Source organism: Callithrix jacchus, chromosome 13 (genome assembly GCF_049354715.1).
Source record: "Callithrix jacchus isolate 240 chromosome 13, calJac240_pri, whole genome shotgun sequence".
Lineage (NCBI taxonomy): Eukaryota > Metazoa > Chordata > Mammalia > Primates > Cebidae > Callithrix > Callithrix jacchus.
The window spans coordinates 31,382,475-31,395,771 of NC_133514.1; the positions used below are offsets into that span (position 1 = coordinate 31,382,475).

At 44.1% G+C, this 13,297-nt stretch overlaps 3 pseudogenes; 2 read left to right on the plus strand and 1 right to left on the minus strand.

Annotated features, from left to right (window-relative positions):
- The first annotated feature begins 1,241 nt into the window (after window positions 1–1,241).
- LOC100404932 (heat shock cognate 71 kDa protein pseudogene) lies at window positions 1,242–3,648 on the plus strand (annotated as a pseudogene).
- On the plus strand, window positions 3,501–12,870 carry LOC144578831 (heat shock cognate 71 kDa protein pseudogene; annotated as a pseudogene).
- Window positions 12,391–13,021, minus strand: LOC100405298 (transgelin-2 pseudogene; annotated as a pseudogene).
- Window positions 13,022–13,297: the final 276 nt, after the last annotated feature.

Consider the following 13,297-nt stretch of genomic DNA (forward strand, 5'->3'; position numbering starts at 1 on the left):
TCTTGGGATTGGAAGCCATACATATTAGGGCAACAAGAGAGAAGTCTCCATTCACAACACTGTGATGTGCCACACTAGCTCTGGGATACTACATACATTATTTCTGAGAGAAAAAGAAACTTTTATTTTGGGGGGGCTTCTCCTTTACTCCTAGCCAAACCTAATCCTTATCCTAACAACCTGTGTCCTTGAAATTTTCCAATGGACAATAAGCCCTGGAAAGCAAGGACTGATTCTTTTCATCTCTGCGTGTCTAGTGCCCTTTTTCAGGTTATATTCATGGATATCAGGCAGATTTCACTTTGACCCTAATCAGGTTTGTTCCTTTCCACGAATGGTCCACTGGACCTTCAGGGTGACACTATTAGGCTTTGCCAGTCCACTCACTTTCTTACTCATGCAAGCACGATTTCAAGTCCACTGCATTCTGCTCAGATCCTCTCACTCTCAGGCTGACCTCGCTGCTAAGATTCAGAGAAATCAAAGTGTTTGAGACAATAGTTGCCTCTTCTTCCCAACACCAAATGAAAGGCTCGCCTTTTCCTCTCCTTGCCTCTTGTTAGGGCAGGGGTTGCCATTCCTCCCATCAAAGGCGAGGCTCTCATTCCTGCCTTGGGTCTTGGCCAAGAGTCCTTGGTAGAAACATAGAACTGTCTATCATCCCTTCACTCTCCCATCTCGATTCCAGCTCTTTCAGAGCTTTTCTTTTTCTTTCTTTCTTTTTTTGAGACAGAGTTTTGCTCTTTTTGCCCAGGCTGGAGTGCAATGGCACAATTTTGGCTCACTGCAACCTCCACCTCCTCGGTTCAAGTGATTTTCCTACCTCAGCCTCCCAAGTAGCTGGGATTACAGGCATGTGCCATCACACCCAGCTAATTTTTTGTATTTTTAGTAGAGATGGGGTTTCACCATGTTGGTCAACAGGTCTTAAACTCCTGACCTCAGGTGATCCATCCGCCTCGGCCTCCCAAATTGCTGAGATTACAGGTGTGAGCCACTGTACCTGGCCTCTTTCAAATCTTTTCTACTGATTCCATAATATGCACAAGTCATGTTCATTAGAACAAACAATAAAGACACACACACACACACACACACACACACACACACACACAGAGCCTTAGCACGTCATTGCCACTCATATCCTCTTTGCAACTAAACTCCAAAGAATGGTCCATACTCACTGTCCCATGGCCTCCTTTCCTGCTCATTCTTCACCCCAATCAGTGTCATCACCCAAGATGCTCCTGGTGCTAAGGTCTGCAGACATGTTTCCATCCTCTTCTTCCCCTCTCAACAGTGGTGAATCATGTTAGCTGCCACACTGTGGCTTCGGTGGACCTGGCCCCTTCCTCATACCTCTGCAGAGGCTTGTTCTTCTGCTCAGTTATTAAAATCATGTTTGACCTGAAGGTATTGATGCACTCTTTTTCTCACTCTATCCTCTTTCCTACCTGACCTCCTCCTGTGGCTAAATTATTTTTTTTTTGAGATGGAGTTTCGCTGTTGTTACCCAGACTGGAGTGCAGTGGCACGATCTCGGCTCACCACAACCTCCACCTTTTGGGTTCAAGCAATTCTCTGAGTAGCTGGGATTTCAGGCACGCACCACCATGCCCAGCTAATTTTTGTATTTTTAGTACAGACGGGGTTTCACCTTGTTGATCAGGATGGTCTCGATCTCTCGACCTCGTGATCCACCGACCTCGGCCTCCCAAAGTGCTGGGATTACAGGTGTGAGCCACCTCCCCCGGCCAATTTTGTATTTTTAGTAGAGACAAGGTAACTTTTTTTTTTTTGATCCAGAGAATGGGAATTGTACCACCTGTTTCACGGGGTTGCTGGGAGGATTTAACGCTATCTATACAATGTGCCCGACAGTTTCCTGTGCATTAAATTGCATGTCATGTACTCATGTACTCTTAGTTCCTTCTTCTTCCTGTAACCAAGAGGAAGCAACCACCGGTGAACCACAAGACAGAGAATTCCTGGCCCGGTCCTCAGCCAAAGTCTGCCTGTACTTCCTGCTCTCTGGGTTCTCATGGTGTCTACCTGCCACGTGGTGATCAAGGATGACGACCTCTTGATCATCCATGCTCCGTGTCTTACTCCTTTCCCTGTAAAAACAGAAAAGGCTACATGATTAAGAAATAGCACATGGAGGCTGGGTGTGGTGGCTCATGTTTGTTATCCCAGCACTTTGGGAGGCTGAGGTGGGTGGATCACTTGAGATTGGGAGTTTGAGACCATCCTGACCAATATGGTAAAACTCTGTTTCTACTAAAAATACAAAAACTTGGCTGGGCATGGTGCACACACTTGTAATCCCAGCTATTCAGGAGGCTGAGGCAGGAGAATCACTTCAACCCAGGAAGCAGAGGTTGCAGTGATCCGAGATTGCCCCAGTGCCCTCCAGCCTGGACAACAAGGGTGAAACTCTGTCTCAAAAACAAAAAACAGATGCAGCTAATGGAACGTGGCTGCAGCTCTTGGGGTTCCTGTGTCTTTTTTCGTAATCCAAGCTGGAGCTACACACCAGCAACCATGTCTAAGGGACTACAGTTGGTGCTGATCTTGGCTGTGTGGGTGTTTTCCAACATGAAAAGTAGAGATAATTGCCAATGATAAGGGAAACCAAATTAGTGCAAACTGTGTTGCCTTTACAGACACTAAATGATTGGTTGGTAATTCCACAAAGAATCAAGTTGCAATGAACCCCACCAACACAGCTTTTAGTGCCAAATATCTGATTGGCTGCAGATGCTTTTGCCCAGTGAGATATAAAGCATTGGCCCTTCATGGTGGTGAATGATGCTGGCAGGCCAAAGTCAAGGAGGAGACAGCAGAAAGACAAAAAGCTTCTGCACAGAGAGGTCCTTTATGATTCTGACAAAGATGAAGGACATTGCAGAAGCTATTCTTGGGAAAACAGTTACCAATGCTGTGTGTGGCCACAGTGCCAGCTGACTTCAATGACTCTCAGCATCAGGCTACCAAAGATGCTGGAAGTATTGCTGGTCCTGATGTACTTAGAATTATCAATGAGCCAACTGCTGCTGTTGCTGCTGCTGCTGCTGCTGCTTATGGTTTAGACAAAAAAGATTGGAGCTGAAATCATTTTGCTGATCTTTGACCTGGGAGGTGGCACTTTTGATGTGTCAATCCTCACTATTGAGAATGGGATCTTTGAAGTCAAATCTACAGCTGGAATGCCAGGCACAGTGGCTCATGCCTGTAATCCCAGCACTTTGAGAGGCTGAGGTGGGCAGATCACTTGAGGTCAGGAGTTCAAGACCAGCCTGGGCAACGTGATGAAACTCCGTCTCTACTAAAAATATAAAAATTAGCTGGGTGTGGTAGCACACTTGGAGTCCCAGCTACTTGGGAGGCTGAGGCATGAGAATCGCTTGAACCCGGGAGGCAGAGATTGCAGTGAGCCGAGATCATGCCACTGCACTCCAGCCTGGCAACAGAGCAAGACTCCGTCTTAAAGAAAAAAAAAGAACTTCACTGCCTACTTTGACAACCAGCCTAGTGTGCTTATTCAGGTTTATAAAGGTGAGTGCTCCATGACCTCCAAGGATTACAACCTCTCTGGCAAGTTTTGGGGCTTTGAAAAAAAATTTTTTATGAAGAAAAGATGTTTATTTTGGCTCATGGTTCTGCAGGCTGTACAGGAAGCGTGGTGCAAACATCTCGCTTATGGTATGAGCCTTAGGGAGCTTACAATCTTGGTGGGAGGTGAAGGGGAGCAGTGTATCACATGGCAAGAGAGTGAAGAGGAAGGTCCCAGAGTCTTTTAAACAACCAGCTCTCTATCAGCTACCTGAGCAAGAACTCACTCTTCACCGAGGGAATGGTGCTAAGCCATTCGTGAGCAATCTGCCTTCATGATCAAATCACCTTCCACAGGTCCCAATTTCACCTCTGGGAATCAAATTTCAACATGAGGTTTGGAGATAGCAAACATCCAAAGCACATCACAAGGTCTCCAGATTGGTTTTCTTAGTGAAAAAGCCATTTCCATATCTAAGTGTGACATGTAAAAGAAACACAGGAGAAAGAATTTTGAGATGCAGTTTCTTCTTATTTTATCACAAATTTATTGAGCTATTATTAACATACAATAAACTCCATTCTTTTAAAGTATACAATTTGATGTGTTTTGATATATACACAGTGACATACAACTACCACTATTTTCCAATATTACAAAAATTTGGCCAGGCACGGTGACTCATGCCTGTAATCCCAGCACTTTAGGAGGCTGAGGTGGGCAGATCACTTGAGGTCAGGAGTTTGAGATCAGCCTGGCCATCATGGTGAAACCCATCTCTACCAAAAATATAAAATTAGCCAGGCGTGGTGGTGCGCACCTATAGTCCCAGCTACTCGGGAGGCTGAGGCAGGAGAATCACTTGAACCTGGGAGGCAGAGATGGAGGTTGCAGTGAGCCGAGAATGTGCCACTGCACTCCAGCCTGGGCGACAAGAGCATAACTCCCTCTCAAAAGCAAACAAACAAATAATAAAAAATTATAATAGTTTGATCAACCTGAAAAGAAATTCCATATCCACTAGCCATCATTCTCCATTCTCCTATTCTCCCCTCTAGAAAACATTAATCTACTTTCTGTCTCTGTGGATTGGCAAGTTTGAGCTCACAGGCATACTTCCTGTCCTCCACGGTGTTTCTCAGACTGAAGTCACTTTTGACACTGATGTCAATGGCATCGTCAATGTCTCTGCTGTGGACAAGAGTACAGAACAAGATCACCATCACTAATGACAGGAGCCATTTGGACATGGAAGATATTGAGCTACGGTCCAGGAAGCTGAGAAGTGCAAAGCTGAAGTTGTCATCCAAGAATTCACTTGAGTCCCATGCATTCAACATGAAAGCAACTGTTGAAGATGACAAACTTCGAGGCAAGATGAATGATGTGGACAAACAGAAGGCTTTTGACAAGTGTAATGAAATTATCAATAGGCTTGATAAGAATCAGACTGCAGTGAAGGAAGAAACTGAACCTCAACAGAAAGAGCTGGAGATAGTCTGCAACCCCATCATTACCAAGCTGTACCAGAGTGCAAGAGGCACTCCAGGAGGAATGCCTGGGGGATTCCCTGGTGGTGGAGCTCCTCCCTCTGATGGTGCTTCCTCAGGGCCCACCATTGAAGAGGTTGATTAAGCCAACCCAAGAAAAGATGTAGCATTGTTCCACACAGTGAAAACATGGAAGACTGAAATTTATAGCAGATTCTGTGGCAGCTTTAATGTTCAGCTGCATAGGAAATTACTGGGCATTCTCAATCCTTGAATATGGAACATGTGCCCAAGGGAAGGAAATAATACTGCACTTTATAAGCATTGTATTGTAAGTGGAAGATGGAATGTCTTAAATGAAACTGTATTTAAAATTGGGGAAAAAATGAGATGCAGGGCCGGGCACGGTGGCTCATGCCACCAGCATTTTGGGAGGCTAAGGTGGGCAGATCACCTGAGGTCAGGAGTTTGAGACAGCCTGACCAGCATGGAGAAACCTCACCTCTACTAAAAATACAAAATTAGCTGGACATGGTGGTGTGTGCTTGTAATCCCAGCTACTTGGAGGCTGAGGCAGGAGAATCACTTGAATCTGGGAGGCAGAGGTTGCGGTGAGCCAAGATTGTGCCATTGCATTCCAGCCTGGGTAACAAGAGTAAAACTCCATCTCAAAAGAGAGAGAGAGAGAGAAAGAGAGAGAGAGAGAGAGAGAGAGAGAGAGAGATATGCAGGTATATGTTATGTTAGATGTATTTTACCCCGATTTTTTAAAAAAATGAGATGCAATTCACACCCATCAGATTGGCAGATACGGAGAAGTTTAATAATACTCAACTTGGCAAGAATGGAGAAAAGGAAAATTCTTAAACACTTTAGGAGCATAAATGAGTTAATTACTATGGAGAACAACTCAGAATTACCTAGTAAGATTGGAAATGCCAAAAAAAAAAAGAGCCAGAAATTCCAGTTTTAATAAACTGTTGTGAAACACTCCCACATATGAACAAGGATATTTGTATGAGACGTTCTTTGGAATATCTTTAATAGTGGTGCAAAATTGAAAACAAAATGTTCATCAATGTTTTCTTTTATTTAAAAAAATTTTTTAATTTAAAATGAAAATGTTTCCTTTTATTAAAAAAGCAAGTAGTGTGTAAATAGCAATGTGGAACAGCAAATGTGAATGGCAATGTCTAATTTGAGTCCACGGTTTGAGGAACTGTGCTGTGCCCAACAGGCACACATGACATTAGTAAGTAATTGTGGTTGTTTAAGAATAAAATTACAATTTTATTTTTTCTGTTTAAAAAGTCACATTTCCATGCTGCCTGTCAAAACTTAACAGATAACATACTATGTCATTAACACATCCTTGTCTATTTGAAACCTCCAGACAGATAGATGAACCTTGGAGCTTTGGCAATGGGAATTATTGCTTGGCTAATAATAAACAGTGTTCTCGGAACTCAAAGATACTAAGGAGGGCACAGCCTTGAGGAGCCAAGGGTGATTGTTGGAAAATACCAATGCAACATTCAAGACACAGGAAGTTAAGAAGTGGTGCACATGAACCGAGACTGTGCCACTGCACTCCAGCCTGGGTGACAAGAGTGAAACTCCATCTCAAAAAAAAAGAGGTGATGCAAGACACTGACGTGACTATGGAACCCAGAATAGAATGCAACTAGGAGGCAATGTGGTAGCCATCCCCCAGTAATCCTAGCCCCCTGGTATTCATGCCCTTGCGTAGTCCCCTCCCAGAGTGAATCAGAGTTGGCCCTGTGTGGGCAATAGAATATGGTAGAAATGATGGCATATGGCTTTCTTTTTCTTTTCTTTTTTCTTTTTTTGTGACGGAGTCTTGCTCTGTTGCCCAGGCTGGAGTGCAGTGATGCAATCTCGGCTCACTGCAACCTCCGCCTCTCTGGTTCAAGCGATTCTCCTGCCTGAGCCTCTTGAGTAGTTGGGATTACAGGCATGTGCCACCATGCCTGGCTAATTTTTTGGTGTTTTTAGTAGAGATAGGGTTTCACCATATTGGCCAGGCTGGTCTTGAACCCCTGACCTTGTGATCTACCTGCCTCGGCCAGCGAAGTGCTGGGATTACAGGAGTGAGCCATCATGCCTGCCCAGGAGGCATGTGACTTTCAAGGCTAGATAATAAATGGTATTGCTAATTCCACCTTGGTCTCTGGGATTATTTGCTCCCTGGGAATCCATCCACCATATTGTCAGGACACTCAAAAAGAAACACAGGGAGAGCCCCACGGAGAAAGGAATTGAGGCCCCCAACCACCAGCCAGCACCAACTTGCCAGTCATGTGAACCACATTGAAAGTGAATCCTCCAGTCCCAGTTAAGCCTGCAAATGACTGCAGTCCCAGCCGACATCTGACTGCAACCGGGTGAGCGACTCTGAGCCAGAACCACCCGACTCAGCTGCTCTTGAATTCCTGACTAGTAGAAACTGAGATAACAAAAAGTACTATTACTTTGAAAAAATTCCTTGAGCTATACACTGAAGATGTTATACTTCAATGAAAAATTATAAAATTTAACCATTATTTCATGCAGAAAATAAATGTAATATCCTAATTGTTATACAAAAGAGAAATACTTTACTATAAAAATGCTTGGCCACTACAACTCTACAAGGCCCCGGAAGTAGTTTAAGGCTCACATCTTAAAAATCATCTTAATGACCTGGTGTGGTGGCTCACGCCTGTAATCCCAGCACTTTGGGAAGCTGAGGTAGGCAGATCACAAGGTCAGGAGTTCAAGACCAGCCTGGCCAATATGATGAAACCTCATCTCTACTAAAATTACAAAAATTAGCTGTGTATGGTGGCACATGCCTGTAGTCCCAGCTCCTCAGGAAGCTGAGGCAGGAGAATCACTTGAACCTGGGAGGCAGAGGTTGCAGTGAGCCAAGATCACACCATTGCACTTTAGCCTGGGTGACAGGGCAAGACTCCATCTCAAAAAAAAAAAAAATCATCTTCATATATGTGCTTTATGGTACTAATGCAGACTGAGAAGTGTATTGAACTGGTGACTTGACTATAAGCAGTGCTGCCATTAGTGACTTAATTTTCCAAAACAGTAAATCTGGCAGATTATATTTTCCACAAATAGTCACAGAAGCATTTCTGGTCCCACTTGCTCTTCCAGAGACTTGCCACTCTCCAGTTGAAATTGGGCGGACTTCTGTGACTGCCTGAACAAAATGATGCTACTTGACTTATAAGACTAGGTCAAAAAAGGTAATATGGTGCCAGTGTCCCTTAGGAAGCCCAGACGTTATACTTACTAGACAAATACTTTAAATCAGCTATTATAAATATGTTCAAAGAACTAATATGTCTAAAGAACTAAAGGAAAGCATGGGAACAATGTGTCACCATATGTACAGTATCAATGATAATATAGAAATTAAAAAAGAACCAGATAGAAATTCTGAAGTTGAAAAGTACAAAACCTGAAATAAAAAACTCATTAAAGGGGTACAACAGCAAACTTGAAAATAGGTCAATTGAGATAATCCAGTCTGAGGAACAGAAAGAAAATAAATGAATCAAAATAAACAGAGACTCGGATATCTTTCAGCCACCATCAAGCGTATCAGCCTATACCATAATGGGAGTTCCAGAAGAGAGGAGAGAGAGAATGGGGCATAATTAATATCTGAAATAATAATGACCTACAACTTCACAAATATGATGAAAAACATTAATACACACATCCAGACCTCACCAAACTCCAAGTAAGATAAACTTAAAGAGATCAACACTTAAAAACATCCTAATCTAACTGCTGAAGACAAAGACAAAGAGAATCTTGAAAGCAGCAAGAGAGAAGTGCCTTGTCACATACAGTAAAGCCTCAGTAAGATTAACAGAGAATTTCTCATCAGAAATCATGGAGACCAGAAGGTACTGGGTTGACATAGGAAGTACCAAAATTAAAAAGTATGCAGTCAATAATTCTATATCCAGGAAAGCTCTCCTTTAAAGTGAAGGAGAAAGACATTCACTGGTTAAAAACAAAAAAAACTGGGCAGGATGTGGTGGCTCACACCGGTAATTTCAGCACTTTGAGAGGCCGAGGTGGGTGGATGACCTTAGGTTAAAAGTTCGAGACCAGCCTGGCCAACATGAAACCCCATCTCTACTAAAAATATTAAAAAATTAGCTGGGCACAGTGGTAGGCACCTGTAATCTGAAGGCTGATGCAGAAGAATTGCTTGAACCCAGGAGACGGAGGTTGCAGTGAGCTGATATGGTGCCACTGCACTCCAGCCTGGGAGAAAGAGTGAGACTCAAACAAAAAAGAAAAGAAAGGAAACAAAACTGTGGGTTAGGCATGGTGGCATGGTGGCTCATGCTTGTAATCTCAACACTTTGGAAGGATGAGGCAGGCAGATCACTTAAGCACTGGAGTTCGAAGCTGCAGTGAGCTATGATTACACCACTGCACTCCAGGCTGGGTGACTGAATGAGAACCTGTACAAATGAAATAGACAGTAATTCTGACCCACACAAAGGAATAAAGCACACTAGTAAAGGTACCTTCTATATAGGTAAATATAAAAGACATTATAAATGTTTTTTTCGTTTGTAAACCTTTCCTTCTACCTGATTTAAAAGATAACTGGATAAGCAATAATTATAAAACTGTATTGGGCTTATTTTGTATGACTATTATAGCACAAACTAGTGGGGAAGTAGTAGAACTATATAGGAACAAAGTTCTTGTATGCTATTCAAATTAAGTTGGTATAAATTTAAAGTAGATTGTTAGAAATTAAGATGTTAACTGTAATTACAAGGACAACAGAAAATAAATAGAAAATATAGTAAGAGAAATGATAACAGCTGGGTGTGATGGCACATACCTATAGTCCTAGCTATTTGGAAGGCTGAGGTAGGAGGATCGCTTGAACTTAGGAGTTCAAGTTTAGCCTGGGCAACATAGCAAGATCCCATTTCTAAAAAAAAAGGAAAAAATTAATGACAAGAGAATTAAAATGGTACATGAGAAAATAACACAAAAGAAGGCAGTAATAAAGGAATAGAAGAACAACAAAATGCCATAAGAAATATAGAAAACAAATAGCAAAATGGCAGATAAAAATCCTACCTTATCAATAATTACATTACATATAAATTGATTAAACACTTCAATCAAAAGATAATACGGCAGAAGGATAAAAAAGACATGATCAAACTATATGCCATCTAGGGGAGACTCACTTTATTTTTTATTTTTTTAATTTTTGAGACGGAGTTTCACTCTTGTTGCCCAGGCTGGAGTGCAATGGCGCAGCTCTCCTGCTTCAGCCTCTCAAGTAGCTGGGATTACAGGCACCCGCCACCATACCCGGCTAATTTTTGTATTTTTTTAGTGGAGACGGGATTTCACCATGTTGACCAGGCTGCTCTTAAACTCCTGACATCAGGTGATCAGCCTGCCTCGGTCTCCCAAAGTGCTGGGATTACAGGCATGAGCCACTGCACCTGCCCTGGGTTTTTAAAATTTAAACCAACAACTCATATTCCTCAAGCCCCAGACCATGGTAGGCAGCCCTCCTTCCTCTGTTCCCTCACCCCCACTCCTAGCCATAGTGAGGGGAATGGAAAATGAGAAGCCAGAGGGCTTCTGCCAGGCAAGGCTACCCCAGATGTGTGGTGAGCATGGTGCAGCAGTGGCTGGGGTAGCAGCTGCCACAGGCCCCTCCCTATCAATTAAGTCCCTGTAGCCAAAGCTGTGGGAGAAGTAAAGCCGCCTTTACAAAATTATGACTGAGACAGTGAAAGAGATCTAACCAACTCCATCTTGGTTCTGACTTTAAGCTGTCCTTGTTCCTTCCTGGGCGAAACCTGAACTAACTTTGAGAGGAACTTAGTTTATAGCTTATAACAAAGATAGGGCAGGGCATGGTGGCTCATGTCTGTAATTCCAGCACTTTGGGAGGCTGAGGCCTGAATCACCTGAGGTCGGGAGTTCGAGACCTGGCCAACACGGTGAAACACAATTTCTACTAAAAATACAAAAATTAGCTGGGCATGGTACAGGCCCTGTACAGGGTACAGGCTCCTGTAATCCCAGCGACTCAGGAGACTGAGGCAGGAGGATAGCTTGAATGTGGGAGGTGGAGGTTACAGTGAGCCGAGATGGTGCCATTGCACTCCAGCCTGGGCAATAGCCCTTTCCCAAAACAAACCTCTTTCTTGCCTGGGGACTAGACTGCCTTTGTAGGACTGACAAATTAGCCACAAGATTAGACATTATGGTTTAGGACTCATGCAGCTGGAGGCTACAAGATTCTGACCCTCCCTAAACTGTTCCTAAAATCAGTGCTTGAGATATTTTGCAGACCCTGCGCTTGATGGATCAGCTGGCGCCACCCAGATCAATAAACTGGCTCATCTGATCTTGTGGGCCCCACCCAGGAACTGACTCAGCGCAAGAAGACATCTTCAACTACCTGTGAGTTCATCTCTGACCTGACCGATCAGCACTCACAGCTCACTTTTAAGGCTTTTAAAGTTGTCCTTAAAAACTCTGATCCCCAGGCCTGGTGTGGTGGACCATGCCTGTAATCCCAACACTTTGGGAGTCTGAGGTGGCAGATCACTTGTGGTCAGGAGTTTGAGACCAGCCTGGCCAACATGGTGAAACCCCGTCTCTACTAAAAATACAAAAACTAGCCAGGCATGGTGGCACGCACCTGTGATCCCAGCAACTTGGGTGACTGAGGCACAAGAATCAAGTAAAAGTCACTTGAACATGCGAGGCGGAGATTGCCTGAAACCTAGGTTCCCTATCTCTACTAAAAATGCAAAAATCAGCTGGGCGTGGTGACACATGCCTACAATCCCAGCTACTTGGGAGGCTGAGGCTGGAGAATCTTGAACCTGGGAGGCAAAGGTTGCAGTGAGTGGAGATCATGCCACTGCACTCCAGCCTGGGCGACAGAGCAAGATTCCATCTCAGCAACAACGAAAAGGTGCTAGACTTTTCATCTCTTTAGGATTGGGAGGGCCTGGGAAAAAAAAAGGTGTAGCTATGTTAATAGAGAATCTTTACAGATGCAAAATTTTCCCCACAAAGGACAACTGTGCAGGCCATATGAAGATATGGCAAAGAAACATGTTTTGGGATAAAATATTTTTATTTTCTTCCTTGTATGGTAATGTTATTCCACAGTCAGGTTGGAAAGTCAGTCACAATATACGGGGTTAAATAAAACCCATCTGATGATAATTTATGGTTTGTGGGGCATGACTCCCCAGACCCCCTTAGATAGGAATTAGGGCAAGAGAAAAAAAATCAGAGCTTAGTCTTCAGATCAGAGGATCTAGTGTGACACCCCATCGCTGGTCATGCCAACCTGAGACACGCAGTTGGTGCCCATCTGTAACCCAATCATGTCCTGCCCTCTTGTAGCTGGTTGTCTGAGAAGTTCCAAGGATTCTCCTTGGCTTTCGTAGGGAACCATCTGGAATCCCCAGAGAAGAGCCCACTGTCCTAGGCTACTGCCAGCACACCCAGGTTCATCACGCACACAGGCCATGCTCTTTCCTCCCTAGAGGTGAACAGTTTGCAAGACATCAGTGGTGTTAATGCCACAGCACTCCGCTGCTTGCAGGTACTGAGATATCTGCTCCATCTGCATTAAGGCCATGGTGGAAGCCTGGATCTTTTTAACTGGGCCCTGCCCCTCGGGGCTTCATGCGTTAATGAGCTCACATATCTCCGTGCCCTCCTTGAGCAAGTTTTCTAAGTTCTCGTGCCCAAGCTGGGGCCAGCCCACATCCTTTCCACACTGGCTGGTGATCCACTGGGGATCCACTGGTGATCCATTGATCTGCTCCTGGTCTGCGTCATATGGTTTCTCAATTTTCTGCTGCACCTCCTGGCTCAGGACACATGCAGGTTCCCTGTTGGCCATTCCACTGGGTGGTGGTGGCTGTGGGGAGCAATATGATGATGATTATTATACTTGAAGTTCTCGGGTATAGGAGCAGAACATGCAGGTTTGTTACATAGGTATACACATGCCATGATGGTTTGCTGCATCCATTACCCCGCCATCTACATTAGGTATTTCTCCTGATGCTATCCCTCCCCTATACCTCCACCCTCTGCTATCCCTCCCCTAGTCCCCCACCCACCCCCACAGACCCCAGTGTGTGATGTTCCCCTCCCTGTGTCCATGTGTTCTCATTGTTCAACACCCACTTATGAG